The following is a 21457-nucleotide window of genomic DNA, read 5'->3' on the forward strand; positions in this document are numbered from 1 at the left end:
AGAGTTTGTGGTTAGGTGGCTAAGGGCGGAGGTTTCGCTAAGGTGAACACGAACATGGCTGATAACAGGCTATGGAGTCCTGAGAGTGCATGTACTGGCCAAATAGAACTGAGAAGGCAAGTGCAACGTCAAGGTTCACCCCTACAAGTGCACTTGCTGAAGTTCAAGTTAAGGAGACAAGTGCAGAGGTAAGCACTCTCGCTGCAACTGTGCTTGTTGAGGCTCAAAAGGGAGTTGCAGCACTCTCGTCGCAACTCCACTTGCGAGGTTCAAAAAAGGTAGTTGCAAAGGCAAACAGATAATACACAGTACATGCAGAGGGACACGTGGCCCCTTCAGCCTGGTGGCTCAAGGAAGAATATTCCATGTGATCATCTGGGACACATGTCTTCTCTCTATTTGGCCACTTTGTGTCCTCTTGGCACCAAGGAAAACTTTATAAATAGGACCCATTTCCCAAGGTTCAACAGGAAGAATTTTAGGGATTTGGGGGAGGTGTTGCCCATTTTGGCACTGCCATTGTCTTCTTCTTGAGTCACTGGCTTCACCCTCACCCAATTACACACTTTCCAACTCCCACACAGTTGTTGCTACTCATTCTCCAGCCACTTCCGCCATTATTGGACCATTAGCAGAGTTTTGCCTCTCTAATCACATTTCTAACCTTGAAAACCCCTATAGGTATTCCAACTAGAAGGTCTAGTCCAGTCCATATTCAACCTATCTCGATAATCTGAGCAATTCATCTAATAGGTCTCTTTGAAAAGAATACAAAAAATTATGTTGACCATGTATATAAAGAGTCACTTGATCAAGTCAAGTTTGTCTTAAAATTAATTAATGGGCAGTCCATTTACGTTATTTTTAAACAAATAAAATTAAATCAAGTAACTATTAATATCTCATCATATTAATTTTTTGAATCAATGATCGGTTTGGAAGGTCTAACAAAATGAATAATATAGATCATTGAGGTGGGGTCCATCATAGGCTCCATAAAACAAACTATCTATTTGTGTTCATGGTTATTAGAATCTCGATTCGGATTATAAGATCTTACGATTCTACGACTTTAATTGGATCAAATGATAGGGATCACACTAAGATTTTAAATTTAGTAAGATCATAAAGTGACTACGATCCTAATTATAAAATTATGTACAATCGTATACAATCTTGATTCTACTACGATCCTGATCCTACGAATCTGTTAGTACACTAATTGGTATATCAATTAGTGTATTAACATATGTTTTGACATTATTACTAACCCCACTCATTATATAAATTACAAATATCCAAAACCTTTAAAATTATGTCATATCATCTGTTAGTACACTAATTGATATATCAATTGGTGCATAAAATCATGTAGAATCGCATACAATCTTGATTCCACTACGATCTTGATCCTTCTAATTTTTTGTTATTATTTATTTCTTATATGTGTATATGTATATATATGTGTGTGTGTGTGTATCTATATAAAAAAAATTGACTTCGCTAATCAAAAAAATTGACTATTAACTCATTTGTAAAACATCTCATTTAATTTATGTTAACATAGAATATACATTATATCAAATTTATTCATTTTTTAAAACTTTTTAAAATTATGTAACAAAGATTACCATCATCGATAATTTTTTTGATTTCATTTTATATTAAAAATAAAATCTTACAATCCTTCATCCGATTTTATGATCCGATCCATAAATTTCTCCCAAAAAATTCTGCTTGAAATTTTGATTTTAATAACATTAACTATGTGTACCTGTGTATTTTTTTTCCTTACGGTGGTGCTACATGCACCAATTGGTATACCAATTAGTCTATCAACATATATTATAACATTATTGCTAACCACACTCATTATATAAATTATAAATACCCAAACCCTTTAAAATTATGTCATATCATTTGTTAGTACACTAATAGGTATACCAATTGGTGCATTATCTATTGGTATACTAATTGATATAAGTTTTGGCGACAGTTTAAGAAAATAGTCACAAAAAAGGTCATTAATTTTTAACTTTTAATGATAATTTAAAAAATTCATAAAAGAAAAATGTCAATAACTGTAGGTTTTAGTGACAACTTATAAAAACTATGATTAAAAAAGTCACTAATTGTTAATTTTTTAGTGACATGCAAAAAATCGTCACAAAAAATTATTTTTAGCGTCGATTTTATTATGACTTATTTTCAATAAGTCAAACTATTATGATCTATTGGGAGTTTATTCTTTTTATAATTTATTTTAAATTTTTTTTCAAAAACAAGTTCAGAGAGAAAAAGAAAATTGAAAAACTCATTATTTTCATACAATTTTATCTTCTTCTTCTTCTTCTTCATTTTTTTTTTTTTTGATATTGCCTATATGGTGGTCTAAATTAATGCGTGTATTGAGAAATCTTATGAATGAAACATATAGTAACTCACCTTTGTTGGGTGGTTTTTAGGCAGGGGAACAATATTGTTGACACGACATTTTATTTTTCCGTCGACTATAGCCTATTAATTATGATCAAGTTCAATTATGGTCTATCTGTTAAGACCATAGGCTATTTTTTAAGAATAACCTTGACCACATTTTTTATTATTATTATTTTTATCGACAAATATGCTAACATGGCATTACAAGTATGCTAGTAAAGTTGCATGGAAGAGATGATGATGTGGCTTGAAAAGATTAAATAAAATGCCAATAAAGATATCTGTTAAAATCAATTAGAAACTATTCACCAAAAAAAAAAAAAAAATCAATTAGAAACCATATGCTAAAATCAGGGGATCAATACTAAGTCAAAGTATAAAATCTGCAAGTAGTTCCTATGAAGATGTGATATGGTTGAGTGGAGCAATGATTAAGGAAGATCATGAATTGATGGCTACAATATGAGATGGCCAAGCAAGTATACAAGGAAGACTTGAGGAATGAAGAAAAGGACATCCACAACCATTCACAACGTGATATTTGTCTAGGAGTAGTTTAATTTAGCAATTGTTAGAAGTAGATTAAGTGATAGTTTTCTAACTTCTATTTCTTTCCTTTTGTCAATTGCTGTATTTGTTCTTTTCTTTATTTTTGTTTAAGTTCTTATAACTGGTAGCAAATGACAATCTAATTGAATAAATATATATTATTTTCCGTTCAATCTCTTCGTTACTTGATAACTTCCAGGGAAGTCTTTAATCTGTTTAAGGCATAAAACTCAATCTCAAAACCTGATTTTCATTTTTTTGTTTAAAATTTATTTAAATTTGTCGATCAATCACTATCAATTCAGCTTAAACTAATTTTTTACCAACTGTAGACACCTAATTTTGACCGGCCTTAAGACTTAAGTGCTTTCTTTTGATTACCCGATGATGAAAATAAGAATGTATTTCTCACAAAATTCTCAATAAAAAATATGAAATTTGAGCTATACTCTTAACCCTAAGTCTATTTTAGCCAAGTGTTTAAGTCCCGATCAAAACTCTCTTTCGAAATTTTCTTTCCGCGCTTCGTTCCGAGTATTTCTGTAATATTCCGAGATTCATTTTTGAACTTCAAAATGAAATGTTTTCTCAGGAAATTGAGCAAAGAACAGTGTGGAAATAAAAGGAAAGGATGATAATTTTGTCAAAAAATCCTGTTTTGTGCAAAATAGTCTAGCCAAGGCCAATTTTTTTTGCCGGCCAGCCAAGAAATTGGCCGGCTGGCTAATTTATCCAGGAATAGGACAGTTTCAGTATAATTCTTGTTTAGTACGCATGGGACAAGCCACTACCCCATTTTTTGATATATTCATGCATGAAATGGCCTACACATTCAGCCTCCACCTACCAAAAGCACTTGCCCCTTCAAAATGGAGAAAGCTAAAGCAACAACCCATTATCTTTCTTTATCTTCCATTATGGTTTGTCCTCTATTGTGGTCTTCCATCATTTTTCTTCACTAAGTCCCCTAAGGTTGCCTATACAAAGAACATCAAATTGTTAGAGAATGAGAGACTAAAGAAAGGATAGAAAGATTGATTGTGTGTGTGTGAGAGAGAGAGTGAGAGAGAGAGAGAGAAAGAGAGATTGATAGAGAGAGAGAGAAGTCTAAGCTTTGAACCAAAACTTCCATTTTCTTAGCTATACACTGCTATATCTCATCTTTCATTACCAAAATCATCAAAAACTTTCATTATAGTCAAATTCAAGAGACTTGATCAAAGAAAGAGTGATTGTTGTTGAAACTAAGAAAATCAGAGAGTTAAAAAATCCCCTCCCCCCCAAGTCACCATTTTAACAAGAATTCTGAATTTTCGAATTGAGAATTGAGAACACACTTCATACACTTGAGAGTGATCAAAAGGAAGTTTGGAAATCAAATAAGTTTATCATTTCCTTGGAAGGTAAACTTTGCACACTTTCATTTTCTTACATATATATATATTTTTAATCTTATATTTGGTTTTCTTCTTTCAATTTCATATTATAAATCACTTGTAATCTAACTGGAAGTAGTTAGTTGAGCCATCTACATATTCTCCGTTGGTTATTTCTTTGGTGTTACAAAAGAAAAAATAGAGTTTTTGCTAGGATTAATTGGCCGGCCGACCAACTTTTTGGCTAGCTAGCCAATTAATTGGTTGGCCAGCCAACTTCTTCTGGAACAAAATCGAGTATTCTTCCAACATTGAGCAGAATGGTTTCCGGTGGTCTTCGAGGCTCCTGAAGTTCCTGTTTTTCAATTATTCGAAGAGAGTTATGAGGATTTTATTTTGTTGTAATATTTTTCTTCCTCTCGTCCCTTATTCGGATATGTAATTATTTAAAGTGTTGTAATAATTCCCTACCCCCGTTTCTTTCTATCTCGTTGTTTTACTTACTTTCCATTATTTGTAAATATGCATCATAGATTATCTTTTCATCATATCCATGATTTGCATCCATGTTTCATGCCTTAAGATTCGGCTAAATTTGCATCTGTGAATTTAATCAATTATTATGTGATTTTATGCGCTACCTCATGTATTGAAATTATTCACATGCCATACATTAGAAGCTGAATCTTTAGTTGTATTTTATAAGTGAATTGTATTAGGATTTTCTATATAGGATCATGCATGTTTTGCTAACTTTGTTTTGTAGCTGTTTGTGGGGCATTGATAAATATGTAAGTTTTTATCCTTTAGCATCTCATTTGTGTGTGTTTTCCTTACTATGCTTAGCATCCTACCATAAGGCTGTTTGCTTATTTGATATAACTCTATGAATGCTGGTGGATGAAGGTTGTGTCACTTAATTTGGAATGAGGCTAATTTTTATGTTTGTAAACTTAATTTCTTTGAGTTATACATTTCCAAAACTCTTTCAAAATACATGAAATCAAATTGTTCCAAAAATAAATGACATAGTCTATACTTGTATGCTTCACATAGTAACGTTTAGGATCTACTGAATAAATCAGAATATGAACATATAAAGTAAATAAAACTTATATCATGGTTTAAAGACGCCGATCTTTGATCGGATGAGTGGGGGTGCTCAATTAAAGACCTTCCCCTCTCATACTTAAGGTTCTAAACTGAGACATCTTTAATTACTACGAATAGTGGCCTTGGCACGAGTCACGGGTTTCCTAATTTTTCAAAATATTAGTTGGCGACTCTGAGATCTGGTGATGCAGTCCATTTCTGGTAAAGGTTTTGCAATAAAATAGATTTTCTATAAAAGTTGTTAAATTTGAATTCTCATCTATGTTTCACATTGCACTCGTGAGACTAGATCAAAGTGATCAAGGGTCCGAACTGTTTAACGCGTGTGGGTACGCCCCAGGCAATGTTATCGTTTCTGGCGACTCCATTGGGGATATTAAGAAACCTTGACTCGAACTCCATGATATGACTTTTATTTTCAATTATATGTTCATTGCATTGCATGCATTGGTGCGCCTAAGTTCCATGCTCGTCACCTGTTATCTTAGATAATTATCTGGCTTCGAGTGGATAGATGAACATGGGTTCTGTCATGGTGGGAGCATAAGCCTCAAATCTAGATCACCACCGTATCGCTTGATCCGCCGTTCACTTATAGGCGACAAACTGGGTGGGCATATCGGTGTCTTGCTGAGGTACATTTTTTGACCAAGACTGACCTAGTGCATGTAGTAAGCTCTAGTAACTTCCAAAATTAGGATAGGATGCTACCTCATTCTAGGATGTACAATGTCGCTTGTTTGAATAGTGAAACCCTAGATCATTTCAAAGTTAGAACAAAATAACCTTACCATCCATAGTGGTGTTTGTTCTCTTTTTTGCTATGTGCGATGTATGAGATCTATATAGGGGTTCTCAAATTCAGATGAATAGTTCAGGCATTTCAGTTTGTGGGATTAAATTCAATTTTTTTAGCATGATTAGTTAAGCCAAAATGTTTCTGAAATTTGATTGGAGATCCTGCTTTTGTTTTTGCTAGGAAGTCGTAACACTATAGCTTCAAAACAGTCCAATATCCCCTAAGTTCTATGGACTCGAGCTGGCAGACTCTGTAAAACCACAGATTTTGTTCAGGGGCAACCAGTGTTGGTTTCTTTACCACCAGTTACATGAAGAAGAAGAGCAAAAGCCTCATCAACAGTCCAGAGTAACCTTTCTTCACCATTTAGATCATCTCTACTCAACTCACCAGAATCAATGATGGCCCAAGTTCCAGAGAATATAGTAGGCATGCTTTTGGCTCTTTAATGAAGCATGGATACCATTGTCAATACGGTTGCCACCCACGGTGATGCTCTCGCTGAATTGTGATGCTCATCTAGGGTATCGACTACCCAACCACCTCTGGTGACTCATCTAATTCCAAATCCACCTACACTAGCTGAGGAACTTCCTGAGCCCAACTTGCAAGAAGACTTGAGGGTTCCCACACAACCTTTGGGATGACCTTTTCTCCTTTCACAACCAACAGGAGAACTTTTTCCTATGGACATGAATGAATTTGATCCAACTATACTAAAACTAGCCAAGCTAGAAAAGATATTCAAAAAGTCGTAAGGGATCAACTCTATCCCAGAGATCAAAGATGGGTATACGAAAATAGACGTAAAATTACCCAAACGACTCAAAATTCCACATATAGACAGATTTGATGCATGTGGTGATCCTGGTGCATATTCGCTTGTTTTCTAATGTCTTATAGCTTATGAGTTTGACTCGTCCTCAAAAGTTATCTCTATTTGGGTGAACTTTGTCAGGAGTGGCTGCCATATGGTATGCCAAGCTAGAAAACTTAGTAAAACATAGTTGAGAAGAATTAGCTTAGGCAGTCATCACCCAATATGCATACAACACTCAAATCAAAGTGACCATCTAAGAGTTGGAAGCGACCTGTCAAGAGCCCAATCAGAGTTTCGTAGCCTTCATCACTAGATGGAGGCCAACGCATCCATGATGACAAATCGACCCTTGGAGAAAGATCAAGTCCGTATGGTTGTCGAAAATCTGCATGGAATGTTACTGTAGAAGATGATAGTTCTTTCCCTCTTCAACTTCTAGGACCTCCATGAAAATGGGGTTCAAATTGAGGATGCCATCAGACAAGAGATCATTGTGGAAGAAAATGAGCCCGTGAGAAAAACATTTCCTTGCAGTTTCAACGCTACTCCCAGTAATAGTACAATTGCCAAATCTATACCCTCAAAAGTCAACACAATCATTGTTACCACTGCTACACTAGCCAATCCCTTTGTCAATACTAGCCCATAAACAACTAATTTCACCCAAACCCCTAAAAGAACTTTTCATCCTCTCCATATGTCTCTTACTCGCACCATGAAATCCTAGTAGATCAAATACAACACTCAGATCAAAGTGACCATCTAAGAGTTAGAAGCGACCTGTCAAGAGCCCAATAAGAGTTTCGTAGCCTTCATCACTAGATGGAGGCCAAGGCATCCATGATGACAAATCGACCCTTGGAGAAAGATCAAGTCCGTATGGTTGTCGAAAATCTGCATGGAATGTTACTGTAGAAGATGATAGTTCTTTCTCTCTTCAACTTCCAGGGCCCCCATGAAAATGGGGTTCAAATTGAGGATGCCATCAGACAAGAGATCATTGTGGAAGAAAATGAGCCCGTGAGAAAAACACTTCCTCGCAGTTTCAACGCTACTCCCAGTAATAGCACAATTGCCAAATCTATACCCTCAAAAGTCAACACAATCATTGTTACCACTGCTACACTAGCCAATCCCTTTGTCAATACTAGCCCATAAATAACTAATTTCACCCGAACCCCTAAAAGAACTTTTCATCCTCTCCATATGTCTCTTACTTGCACCATGAAATCCTAGTAGATCAAATACAACACTCAGATCAAAGTGACCATCTAAGAGTTAGAAGCGACCTGTCAAGAGCCCAATAAGAGTTTCGTAGCCTTCATCACTAGATGGAGGCCAAGGCATCCATGATGACAAATCGACCCTTGGAGAAAGATCAAGTCCGTATGGTTGTCGAAAATCTGCATGGAATGTTACTGTAGAAGATGATAGTTCTTTCCCTCTTCAACTTCGAGGACCTCCATGAAAATGGGGTTCAAATTGAGGATGCCATCAGACAAGAGATCATTGTGGAAGAAAATGAGCCCGTGAGAAAAACATTTCCTCGCAGTTTCAACGCTACTCCCAGTAATAGCACAATTGCCAAATCTATACCCTCAAAAGTCAACACAATCATTGTTACCACTGCTACACTAGCCAATCCCTTTGTCAATACTAGCCCATAAACAACTAATTTCACCCGAACCCCTAAAAGAACTTTTCATCCTCTCCATATGTCTCTTACTCGCACAATGAAATCCTAGTAGAAAACGGTCACCTCAAGCTCCTTGACCCTCAACCTCTTTCCGATCCTCTTCCAGTCAATCATAACACTACTAAATACTGCGTCTTTCACCAATAACATGGTCATGAGACTGATCATTGTTTTCGCTTACGTCATGCGATTTAGGATCTCATCGATAATAAAACCATAACTCCACCTCAACCCCAAAGATCCAAGGTCACCACCAACCCATTACCTCCACACCTCAACCTAATCCATACACTACCATCCACTTATAACCCTAGCATATACATCACTCCAATGCATTTACCCAAGCTTGAGGTGTTCATTCCAGAAAGCATTGACTTGTGTATGATGGATGCACCTGAACCTTAATTCTCTCAAACCCCAAAAATCAAACTGCAAAATAGCCCAATTCATGTTCAGCCCACTCAAAAAAGCCTAGCCTAATCAATCCATTAAGACTAATTCGGTTTAAATACACCAAGGGCACCAATGGCCGAACCCACTACTTTTGAGATATTGAGCATAATTAAGGATTATTAGAGAATTGTGACAGATTTAACCTCTGGAATCTTGGCTCCATTATTGACCACATCATATGCCAAAAATTTCATGTCAAAAAGCTCTCCAATCATGAGGCGAGCTAAAATTGGAATGTGCGAACCTGAAGCCATCTCAAGCCTAGATGATATCATGTCTTCCTTAGATATAGCCACCTAATCCCTTGACAAAGTTGAAGCAAGTAGCAACGATGAGGTCGGGGAGAGTATTGATCCTTATGCACATCTCCGATGGGCTATTGAGATCTTGACGATCAAAGGCCTGAACAAACAGCAAGTCTTTGCAGTTGTTGAAAAGATTGTGGATGAAACTTTTGTCACTCAGGTTGGGGGCACTTTGAATCAAGGGTTAAGCTATGAAAATGGATGCCTTACTAGAAACACCCCTCACAGCTCCAATCTTAAACATGTAAAAGTTCCCCTAACTTAATCAACACCCGCCAACCCCTATGTTAATACTTCTAAGACTGGTAACTGCACCTTAAATCCCTTCCATATGCTTCCATCCAAAGCTCTTCAAATCCTCATCAAAAAAGGCCATCTCAATCCCCTTGATCCTTGACCTCTCCATAATCGCCTTCTGGCCAGACACGACTCTACTAAGTATTGTTCATTCCATCAGCAACATGGCCATGATACTGACCGTTGTGTAGACGTCCCCGAACGCCCCGGGAGGGTTAGTTCCCGTTCTGTTCATTTTGGGTTACTACAGCTCAGACTCTTAAAATGTCACGGTTCCTAATCTGAACCAAAGAGTCCAAATCCGGCACATTGTTTTGAGCAACTGATTTTTTGAAAAAGTAGTGCCAAACATGGACTGCTTTGCCAGATACAGAGTCGCCACCTAAATATTTTATTTTGGGAAATTTAGGAAACCCTGACTCGGTGCCAAAAGGCCACGTGTCCGTCATCACCAAAGTTGCCTCGGCTCGGGAACTTGGGTACGATTGGGGAAGGTCACTTCGTGAGCACCCCCGCTCGCCCGGTCATAGACCGGCCTCTACTAACCATGATATCAATTTTTGAAAACATTGTGAGTTCTTATTCCGATTTATTAGCCTAGGTTACTATGTAATGCGCACAACATATAAGTATAGACCGGGTCGTCCGAATTGGAACAAAACATTTCATGTTTGTTTTTGAAAATGGTCTGCTACCCGCAGGTAGGCTTGGAACATTTTGATGATTCATTCCAATTCAGATAACCCAACCTTCACCCACAGGCATTCAGGCAGATATATCAGATAAGCACATAACCTCATGGTAAGCATGCTATCATGGCATTCACTCACACACATGCAAGGATGCTAAAGCATAAAACTCACCGAGTACTCCAAGCCAAAATAGAAACTATATTAGAAATCATGCATGATCCTAAGTGTACAGAAATGCCTAATGCAACACATGCAAAATGCAACTATAGTAGGCTCGGCTATTCTAAGATGGCATATGAAATGCTACAACTAACATGTATTCAACTTGGAATTGAAAGTACAATGCAGTTAGTATGATGCGCCGAGCCCGATGCATGCAAAACAGATGAATGATGCAAACATGCTGTCATACTGTATGCTAATTAAAATATGCCCTAATCTATCCATCAAAAGCGGATAAATAAAAGGGAGAAAGACGTGGGGTAGGAAGACATACATCACACTCACCCACACTTATTACAGTTGTGCCCTCACTCGGAGGGTCCAAATAAATAATACAGTCCAAATATTACAGTCCCCAAAATAAAAGAATATTACAGTCCAAAATATTACAGAATTCTAATTAATTAATGAATTAACTAGAAAGCAAATAAACTGGCGTGCAAGCCAGGGACTGCCTTGCTTCTGGTGGATGATGCATGTCCGGACTGTCTTGCGCGGAAATCCACCGGAATGCCCTAATTAGCCTCTGTTTACACCTGTTATTCTTGAAAAGTGTGCCAAGTCCCGGAAAGTTGCTGATTCCTGGTTTTGCTGCAACAGAGAGCAGGAAAGGGGCATAACAATGTATTTGCACAAATATATGCATGCCTCGATCCTCGTGCCACCAATCACGCATACCGAGGCATGATGGCCGAGGAGTCGAAATGCACAACTCAATATAGGATGAATGCACATGAAACTACAGCTAAAACCTAACTCCATCATGGATAATCCGGAGTGTCGGCGACTGGGGAATTGAGACACATTTCGTCACTCGGAGTACGAAATGTACCTCGTTTCCCGTGCCCGGGCTAACTCTTATTCCGGACACGATGCAATATGCATGATATGCATGAAATTCAACTAAGATACAATCCTAACGTACACAATGCTATGAAATGAGATGCCTCGAAATGCGTGCACGCAGGCACGCAAACCGAGAAAATGCAGAATGCTATGAAAATGAAATGCCTCGGAGTGCGTGAACACGGGCACGCAAACCGAGAAAATGACAGAATGCGATCTAAGATACAACCTAGTATGCACTATGCTATGAAAATGAGATGCCTCGAAATGCGTGCACACGGGCACGCAAACCGAGATGCCTCACAATGCGTGCACACAGGCACGCAAACCGAGAAAATACAGAATATGATGAAAATGAGATGCCTCGAAATGCGTGCACACGGGCACGCAAACCGAGAAGATGACATGTCTCGAAATACGTGCACGCGGGCACGCAAACCGAGGCGATGATATGTGTCTCGAAATACGTACACGCGGGCATGTAAACCGAGGCTATGATATGATATGATGAAATGACATGGAAATGACAAATGGGCTTATACCAACATGAGTGAGCCTCAGCCACACTCACATAGGATGCCTGCGGATAAAAATGGAGTGCCTCGAAATGCGTGCACACGGGCACGCAAACCGAGGCAGTGATAGAATGCAATGAAATGACATGGAAATGACAAATGGGCTTACACCAACATGAGTGAGTCTCAGCCACACTCACATAGGATGCCTGCGAATAAAAATGGAGTGCCTCGAAATGCGTGCACACGGGCACGCAAACCGAGGCGGTGACAGAATGCAATGAAATGACATACAGAATGTAATATGGACTTATACTAACATGAGAGAGCCTCAGCCGCACTCACATAAGATGCCGATGGCAGAAAATGAGGTGCCTCGAAATGCGTGCACACGGGCACGCAAACCGAGGCGATGCATACGCAATGCAAATGACATACAGAATGCAATATGGACTTATACTAACATGAGAGAGCCTCAGCCGCACTCACATAAGATGCCGATGGCAGAAAATGAGGTGCCTCGAAATGCGTGCACACGGGCACGCAAACCGAGGCGATGCATACGCAATGCAAATGACATACAGAATGCAATATGGACTTATACTAACATGAGAGAGCCTCAGCCGCACTCACATAAGATGCCGATGGCAGAAAATGAGGTGCCTCGAAATGCGTGCACACGGGCACGCAAACCGAGGCGATGCATAAATGCGATGAAATGGCATGAAAATGATAGCAATCATTCTAATGGAATTTCAGCAGTAAAATATGGGGGAAAACAGCCCCGAAATGAGGCGAAATGACATGAAATGCATGGAATTGTCCCGAAATGCGAATCTAGGCACCCGAAATGGCCCATAGCTATGCCAAACATGCACAATATGGACGTGCAATGCAAAGACAGAAGCTAGACAGTCCCAAAAGATGCACTTTCACAGTTATAAACATGGCCAAACAGCAAGCATAGGTATGGCAAAAATGGCATGCAAGAATAGGGGCCAAAAGAGGGGTAATGAAGCAAGTGGTATAAGCAAAACCCAAACTGAAAAATTTCCTTCTACAACATTGAAGAGGGACCAAAAATATGAATATTTACAGTATATGGAAGCCTCAAAATCAGTATACAAACATGATAGAAATGTGATGCAAAATAAGGCTCAACAATGGCTATAACATGAAGTATACAAAATATTCACCAAACAGAAAAAAAGTGTGAATGAAACATGAAGTATAGGCCAAAATAAGACCACTTTCAGTTCGGACCAAGGTCCAAAAACAGAAGCAAAGAGGGTTGCCAATTTATGCAAAAATGGGGCCAAATAGGGGATATAACTACAAGTGACACATGGAAGTACCAAACAATGTTGAGCCCTTCTCCAATGTTGAAGAGGGGCTCAAAATAAGCCTTATATCAGTTTACCACATGCTCGAAAATAAATTGCTCATGGGTCAAAAACAGCATGCAAAACTATGACATACAAGATGATCAATGAAGCAAGTGTATTACGGAGGGCTCAAACAGGGTTGAGCCCTTAATGAGAAGTGAAGATGAGCTCAAAAGATGGCCCTTTTCAGTTAGGGCCGGAGCTTGAAACCAAAAAGAAGTGGGGCTTAGAAATGGATCAAGAAAAAGGTTCAAAAGGGTAAAAGTATTACTTACCCTTGAAGAATCGAACTTTTGTTGCTTTTTGGATGGATTTGCAGCTTCTTTAGCCTTCAAGAATCCTTCCTTGTTGCTGGAAATGAGATGGTGGTGGTAGAGCTTGGTGGTGTAGAAGGAATAATGGTTAGGGACTTAGGGTTTTTTCAAGAGTTGAGAAGGAAGAAGATGGAGTTGGCTATGGAAGCTTGAAGGAGAGTTTCTCTAAACCTTGCAAAGGAGGCCACCAGCTGGTTATAAGGATCAAAAAGGGGGTGTAAAGGTGGGGGAGAAGGAGAGCAAAACTCCCCCACAAAATATCCCCCGGATACAGAAAATATCTGGGGGATATTGCCCCACAGCTGTAAAGTGCACAGTGGGAGGAACACGGCCGGCCTCTCACTTTTACTGGAGGTGGCCGGCCGGCCACACCCCCTAGCCGGCCGGCTAGGGGTCAAAAGGGCCAATGTGATTTTCTGGCCGGCAAGCTACTGGGGAGGTAGTCCTATGTGTGTACAACACAACCATGTGGTTAAAATTCCAAGAAAGTGGGTCTAAGGGGTTCAACAATGGCTCGGAAAGAGGGGGTCAAAAGGGTCAAGTTGACTTACTGGCCGGCCACGAACTTTTAGGGGCCTCTCATGTGTGTACATCACAGATATGTGGTTCAAAGTTCAAGAAAAAAGGTCCAAGGGGTTCAACATTAGCCCGGAAGGAAGGGGTCAAAAGGGTCAGGTGACCTTAATGGCCGGCCATGAACTTTTAGGGGCCTCTCAGATGTGTAGATCACAGATATGTGGTTGAAAGTTGGCAACACTAGCTCCAAGGTATTCAACATTAGCCCGGAAGTGCGAAAAACGGGCGCCGGGAGGCTCCGGAAGAGAGATAACTGGTTGCTGCAACAATTGCTGGCCTCCCACCCTTTAGTGACCTTCCCTGTGATAAAACAGAGGTACCTACCAAAAATGAACGAAAACCGTTGTAAAACGAACGTTCCGGGGCCAAAACACGCAGTTCGGGGTCCCGAAAATGGGCTGTTAAGCACCGAAAATGGTATTCGACCTCGAAGTGGGTTTCTTAGCCCCCAGTGTCCCTCAAAAGGGATGAAATAAGATGTATGCCAAAAGTCAGAGCAAACGGAGATGGTTAGGCGGTCCCGAACCGAGGCACACGGCCTGACGGCTCCGAAAACCGGAAACCGGGCTCCGAAATGGGAAAAATGGCCTACGGCCACCAAATGTAGCCTACGGACATTTGAGAGACGGTCTACGGGACCTCTCCCTTCCCTCAAGAAAAGAAACAGAGAAAACCGAGTCTGGTTCGCAAACCGAGATAAGGCACAGAAGAGGGTTCGGAAGTCCGAAGGCAGGGCTCACGGCCGTGACTCTGAAACTTCTGAACAAGCACATTATGCAATATCACCAAGTGCTCAACTGGTGACGTCTGAGTCTTAAGGTCGGTCAAAAATGGGGTGTCTACAGTTGCCCCTCTTTGACAGAACTCGGAAGTCACAAGTGACGGGAGTGAATGTCAAAGCCCAGAGACGACCCATTTTTGACAAGGCCGAAGACTTAGACAAACATACAAGATAAACAGAGACGTGCCCGCAGGCAGGGGGCAAAAATGCAAATGATATGCAAGAAGATTTTGAAGATTGGACTTATACGCTACGCAAAGCTGGTCTTGAAAGTTGGATTTATACGCTACGCGAAGCCGATTTGAAGATTGGACTTATACGCTACGCGAAGCCGGTTTGAAGAGTGGACTTATACGCTACGCGAAGCCGGTTTGAAGATTGGACTTATACACTACGCGAAGCCGATTTGATGAGTGGACTTATACGCTACGCGAAGCCAAGTTGAAGAGTGGACTTATACGCTACGCGAAGCCAATTTGAAGAGTGGACTTATACACTACGCGAAGCCAAGTTGAAGAGTGGACTTATACGCTACGCGAAGCCAATTTGAAGGTTGGACTTATACGCTACGCGAAGCCGATTTGACGAGTGGACTTATACGCTACGCGAAGCCAAGTTGAAGAGTGGACTTATACGCTACGCGAAACCAATTTGAAGAGTGGACTTATACACTAAGCGAAGCCAAGTTGAAGAGTGGACTTATACGCTACGCGAAGCCAATTTGACGAGTGGACTTATACGCTACGCGAAGCCAAGTTGAAGAGTGGACTTATACGCTACGCGAAACCAATTTGAAGAGTGGACTTATACGCTACGCGAAGCCAAGTTGAAGAGTGGACTTATACGCTACGCGAAGCCAATTTGAAGAGTGGACTTATACGCTATGCGAAGCCAAGTTGAAGAGTGGACTTATACGCTACGCGAAGCCAATTTGAAGAGTGGACTTATACGCTACGCGAAGCCAAGTTGAAGAGTGGACTTATACGCTACGCGAAGCCAATTTGAAGAGTGGACTTATACGCTACGCGAAGCCAAGTTGAAGAGTGGACTTATACGCTACGCGAAGCCAATTTGAAGAGTGGACTTATACGCTACGCGAAGCCAAGTTGAAGAGTGGACTTATACGCTACGCGAAGCCAATTTGAAGAGTGGACTTATACGCTACGCGAAGCCAAGTTGAAGAGTGGACTTATACGCTACGCGAAGCCAATTTGAAGAGTGGACTTATACGCTACGCGAAGCCAATTTGAAGAGTGGACTTATACGCTACGCGAAGCCAAGTTGAAGAGTGGACTTATACGCTACGCGAAGCCAATTTGAAGAGTGGACTTATACGCTATGCGAAGCCAAGTTGAAGAGTGGACTTATACGCTACGCGAAGCCAGGTATCACTCATGATTATGCAAAGAGAGCTGTAATGAAGCAATTATGCGAAATAGATGCAACATTTTAAGCGAATGCTAGGCAAGCAAGTAAACTCGAGCCAAACTACACCTCGTGCAGAAAGGATGTAAGAAAATTATGGAATTCTCACCGCGAATACAGTGTGCATGCGTGATAGATACACAGAGCGAACATGTGATTGATACACAAAAAGGTGAGCACAAAGTGTGATAGATGCACTAAGTGAACAAAGTATGATAGATATACTAAATGAATGAAGTGTGATTGATACACTGAATAAATGATCTTAAAATGGAACTTCTTTGAATGAACCGTACATACAATATTGTGCATGAAATGAGAAAGAAACTTGATAGGTACAATGCATTACAATGCATGATGCTTAAGGAAAGCAATAAATGGACAAAACAGCACTTTCGAAAGCGCCTCAAGAGGTGAGTGGCGGTGAACCGCTCTACTCCGATAGGGATTTTCCCTTGTGCTCTTCGAACACTTACCTTCATCTTACAGTACAAAGGCTCTGAAATACTGACAAGGGTTCTTCACGTAGAACACTTTGGATGTTGCCTTTCTTCCTGATCACATTCACAACTTTCCCTATTCTCCAACGGGGTGACAGACTAGGTTGGTTCAGTATCCAGAATTGAGGTGCATACATGCTATCTCAACCTATGGGGCTTCCATACAGATTTCAAGCCGAGGACATGCCTCTGGGTATTTAAACCAGACTTTAGTCTCGGAATTCCTGAACCTTTACGTTCTAGGCATCAGCCATTCGAACTCTAGTTTCCACCGTCGCAGTTGGTCTCCTAGGAACTCATTGTGAACACAGCCAAGATGCCTCTGGCGGGGAATGGTACTCATGGAGAGCACTTCGATTGCCATTCTGGCATGAAGCAGACTTAATCTTGAGCTTGAGGTAGAGGCACACTCATACTTCGGAGCTTTGGCAAGACTTAAAGAGGTATACATCACGGAATGTAGTCTCTGAACTTACTGAAGTTGAAACAAACTCAGATGCTCGACATTTCCTCTTTTGCTTTTGCTTTGTAGTTTGGAACCCATATAGCTTCAAATAGGTCCTAGTTCTACTGTTCTCGCTTGACCTGGGTTGAACCCTGCGGTTTTATGAAAGAACGAATCTTGTTTTGCACAGATGTGGAGAACGGCACGGCACTCGGAACGCAAAGCGATTCTATTTTTGAATTGATAAATGAGCTTTTGACCGGGTATCGAGCCTACGACTGAACACAACAAGACAACTCAACAAGGAAATAAAAGGCACGCAACCTAGACACATCGAGTAACACTCGAAACGAGTCAAAACAAGAATCGAGATAAAACAAAAAGACACGACACTCAAATGTGCACAGGGAGCCTGTTTCACCGGGTAGTGTTTCCCACCATTTCTTATTTGTGGTTCTCACATCACTCGGCCCTTAAGCTCTGTTTTTTTCTGAAAAAGCCCCTTTCTCACTTTTTCTCTCATCGTACATCTCTCTATTCTTCAATCTCTCGTTTTTCATCCCTCCCCTGGGTGGTTGATGGATGGACAGGAAGTTGCGGGCTCACGCCCAACATAATCAGCTCGCGGCTATTTCCTTCAGTGACATCTGTCGATGCGCCGGATGAGGGAATGGATCATCTTGATCCATTCCAATTCGTGCTTCGCACTCGGCTTGATACCTCGCTGCTTGGAGGATGAGAGGGCTTTCAGCCCTTTGTTGTTAACTTCAGTTGTGCCCTATTTTGGCAGGTAGAGTGCCCTTCTGGCAAGTATGTTGGCAATGGGGAAAAGACAGGAAGCCTAACTCAACTGTGCCCGTAGTTCATCATTTTGACCATTTTTTAGTTTTAGTTTTCTCCTAAAAAAATTTTTGACCAAAATGAGAGTTAGATTAACATATTTGTTCAATTTTCTGATTTAAAATCATGCAAGTTAGGCAGTGAGCACTGAGAGTTTTCCTTTTTTGGGTCCAAGAAATGGTCCAGTTTTGAAAATGGAATACTTTTCGAGAAGATTAGTCAACCTCAGTAAAAATTCTCAAAAACTATTTTCGTAAACGACCACTGCTCAACGAGCATGGGACCTACTCTTGAGATGCGCAACCTCAGATCCATGGCAATGAAAAATTGCCCCTGGTCTGAAGGACACTGCATGGCAACGGAATGTTGCCCCTTGTTTGAAATGGCACCGCGGCGTTCTGAATGGCAACGGAAAGTTGCCCCTTGTTTGGATAGCACCGCAGCGCATTGAATGGCAACGGAAAGTTGCCCCTTGTTTGAATGACACCGCGGTGCATTGAATGGCAACAGAAAGTTGCCCCTTGTCTGAATGGCACCGTAGTGTATTGTAGTCAGTCCTCAGAGCGACGAACGCAACCAGACTCTCAGATATAGAGAAGGCAAAGATTATCAGAACCATTACATGGACACGATTGAGTTTGAAGTGTTTTACGGCTGGACTTCAGAATAAAGTTGCCTACGTATCCCAAAGATGGGAATCAAGCCTCACGTAGTTCGGGGTTAAGGTACACTCGGGTATTAACCTCTCCTTTTTAGGCTCTAACTTTTGCCAAGGCGCCTGTTGCAGGTTTTCGACCTTGCGAGCTTTGTTTTTCTTTTCTTTTCAATTCTTTTCATTTGATTTTCTCTTTTGTTCTTTTCTTTGCATTTTTCTTCATTTTTCTTTTTTTTGTTTTCTCCTTTTTTGTTGTTGTTTTTTTTTGCTTCTTTTCTTTTTTCTTTTCTATTTTTCTCTTGCTCTAACTTTTGCCTGGGTCGCCCTTCCGGGTTTTCGGCCCAGCGAGCCTCTCAAAGGGTAAAAGTGTAACAAGTCCATGTCAAATGGTTTTGAGATCCTAAAGTCATCTGAATCCAGGAGAATGGCTGCTGTTTTGCAAGAGGACTCATCTTCAGCTCTTCGAGCATGTCTGATATCTTTGCCCCTAGTTCGGGGGGTACTTCTGTTCTAGCTTTGCAAGCTTCTTCTGATCTTCTGATCTTTTGATCTGACTTTCCTAGCCTCTTGTTCGAGGGCTGCTTTGAATCTGGCCACACAGGCCTCACATTGTAGTTGACCGTTGAACGTTCTGAATGGGCCCAAGGTTTGAAAGCAAGGGCTCGAGTTTCGAGGCTGAGAGCGATCCTAAGCTGCACAGTCTCAAGAGCGATTCCACACAGGTCTTCGCGGAACCGCGCGAAATATTTTGTTTTTGAAAATTTTTAAGAAAGCGACAAATCGCTCGCGCTGAAGATAGTGTAGAACCAATCTGGATCGAGCCAGGATTCTTCCCAGTACTTACGCTAACAAGCATGATCTCAATCATTAAGGGCTTAGCATGCCTCTCTTTCTCTCAAATGATCAAAGTTTTGCAAATCCCGAGGAATTCCTTCCTCTTCGTTTTCACCGCAGTGTTTAAAAAAAATTTTTGAAAAAACTTAGGTCAATGCAATGATTTTGGGGTGCAGAAGAGTAGGTGGAATGCACTGCCATTTCATTCAAATCCCGGCACAACTAGCACATGGCAGAAGCAAATGTGAGAGTGTGGAAATCATTGCTGTTTCATTCAAAATCTGTTGGTACAACTGGCTCCCTGGCAGAAACAGACTCAAAACAAAACGAAAAGACAAACACAAAACAAAATGGTGATGCCCGAGGTAACACCCCCCGGAATCACCCGACTCCTATACAACAGGACTGACTCGATACAACAAGACAGACCCAAAACAAAAGAGACTGACTCAAAACAAAACGACAGACTCAAAACAAAACGACAAGACTGACTCAATACCCAAGTCAGAATGTAGCATTCGCCAACTGCTCAAAACGGTGCGTGCCATACGTCATATCTGGAGTAAACTGAGTGCCGCCCGCAGGTGGTTCATCCCTCGATCACATCACGTTATCCCGCACAAATTCACTGATCAAGTGCCGATAGGCTTTGCAGGACTTGGTGCGGGGATGACCCCGTTGTCAAACAAATCTTGTACATCATGGTGCAGACGAAAGCAACTGTCGGTGTCATGACCAGCTCGCTGATGGAAGGCACAGTAGTCGGCTGAGTTGTGCGAGAGAGGGAGGTTCTTTGGTAATGGCTGCGGCTCAAGGGGCTTCAAATGCCCTTTCTTGATCAAAACCTCTAGAGCCTTTGACAAAGGCATATAGAGGGCATGGAAGACCCTCCGACCTCGGGGTTGGTACTTCAAGGTTTGTGGATTTTTGCTGGACGCACCAGCAGGGGGATTAGCAGGTGCTGGCCTAGTTTGCTAATCTTTTCTGAGTGCAGGATTATAGCCGAAAGGAACGTTTCTGATACAACGACCCTTCCCCTGGCTTGCCCCTTGATTCAAACTGCCCCCAACTTGAGTGGCGAAAATGTCGTCCACAGTTTTTGCAATGACCGCGAACACTTGCTCTTTGTTCAGTCCCTCGGCTTTCAAAGCCTTAACAGCCAACAGAAGATATTCATGAGGATCCATGTCCACCTCTACCTCGTTCTTTCCACTCGCCTCCACTTTGCCAAGGGATTGGCATTCCTCAAATATAGCTCGTTCCGAAATTGGGGAGCCTTTTGACATGAACTCCCTGGCATGTGATGTGGTTGATGACGGAGCCGATGTCCCGGAGGCCAAACCTATCACAGTTCTCTGAAGATCTTCGATCATTCTCTTCAGCTCAGAAGTCGTGGGCTCACGGGTTAATAAAAATTCTTCCGAAACCTGTGCCATCACGGGTCTGCTGATGATGTGACTGGTGACTGTCGGATCAGATGAACAAAATGAACCCTATCTGGCCCTCTGTCTTACCTCAGCGAAGGAACACTGATTTGCCTTTGAACTGAATTTCCGACCTGACAAAGTCTATCAACACGG

The sequence above is a fragment of the Camellia sinensis genome, chromosome 11 (genome assembly GCF_055761805.1).
Source record: "Camellia sinensis isolate YWXY chromosome 11, ASM5576180v1, whole genome shotgun sequence".
Taxonomy (NCBI): Eukaryota; Viridiplantae; Streptophyta; class Magnoliopsida; order Ericales; family Theaceae; genus Camellia; species Camellia sinensis.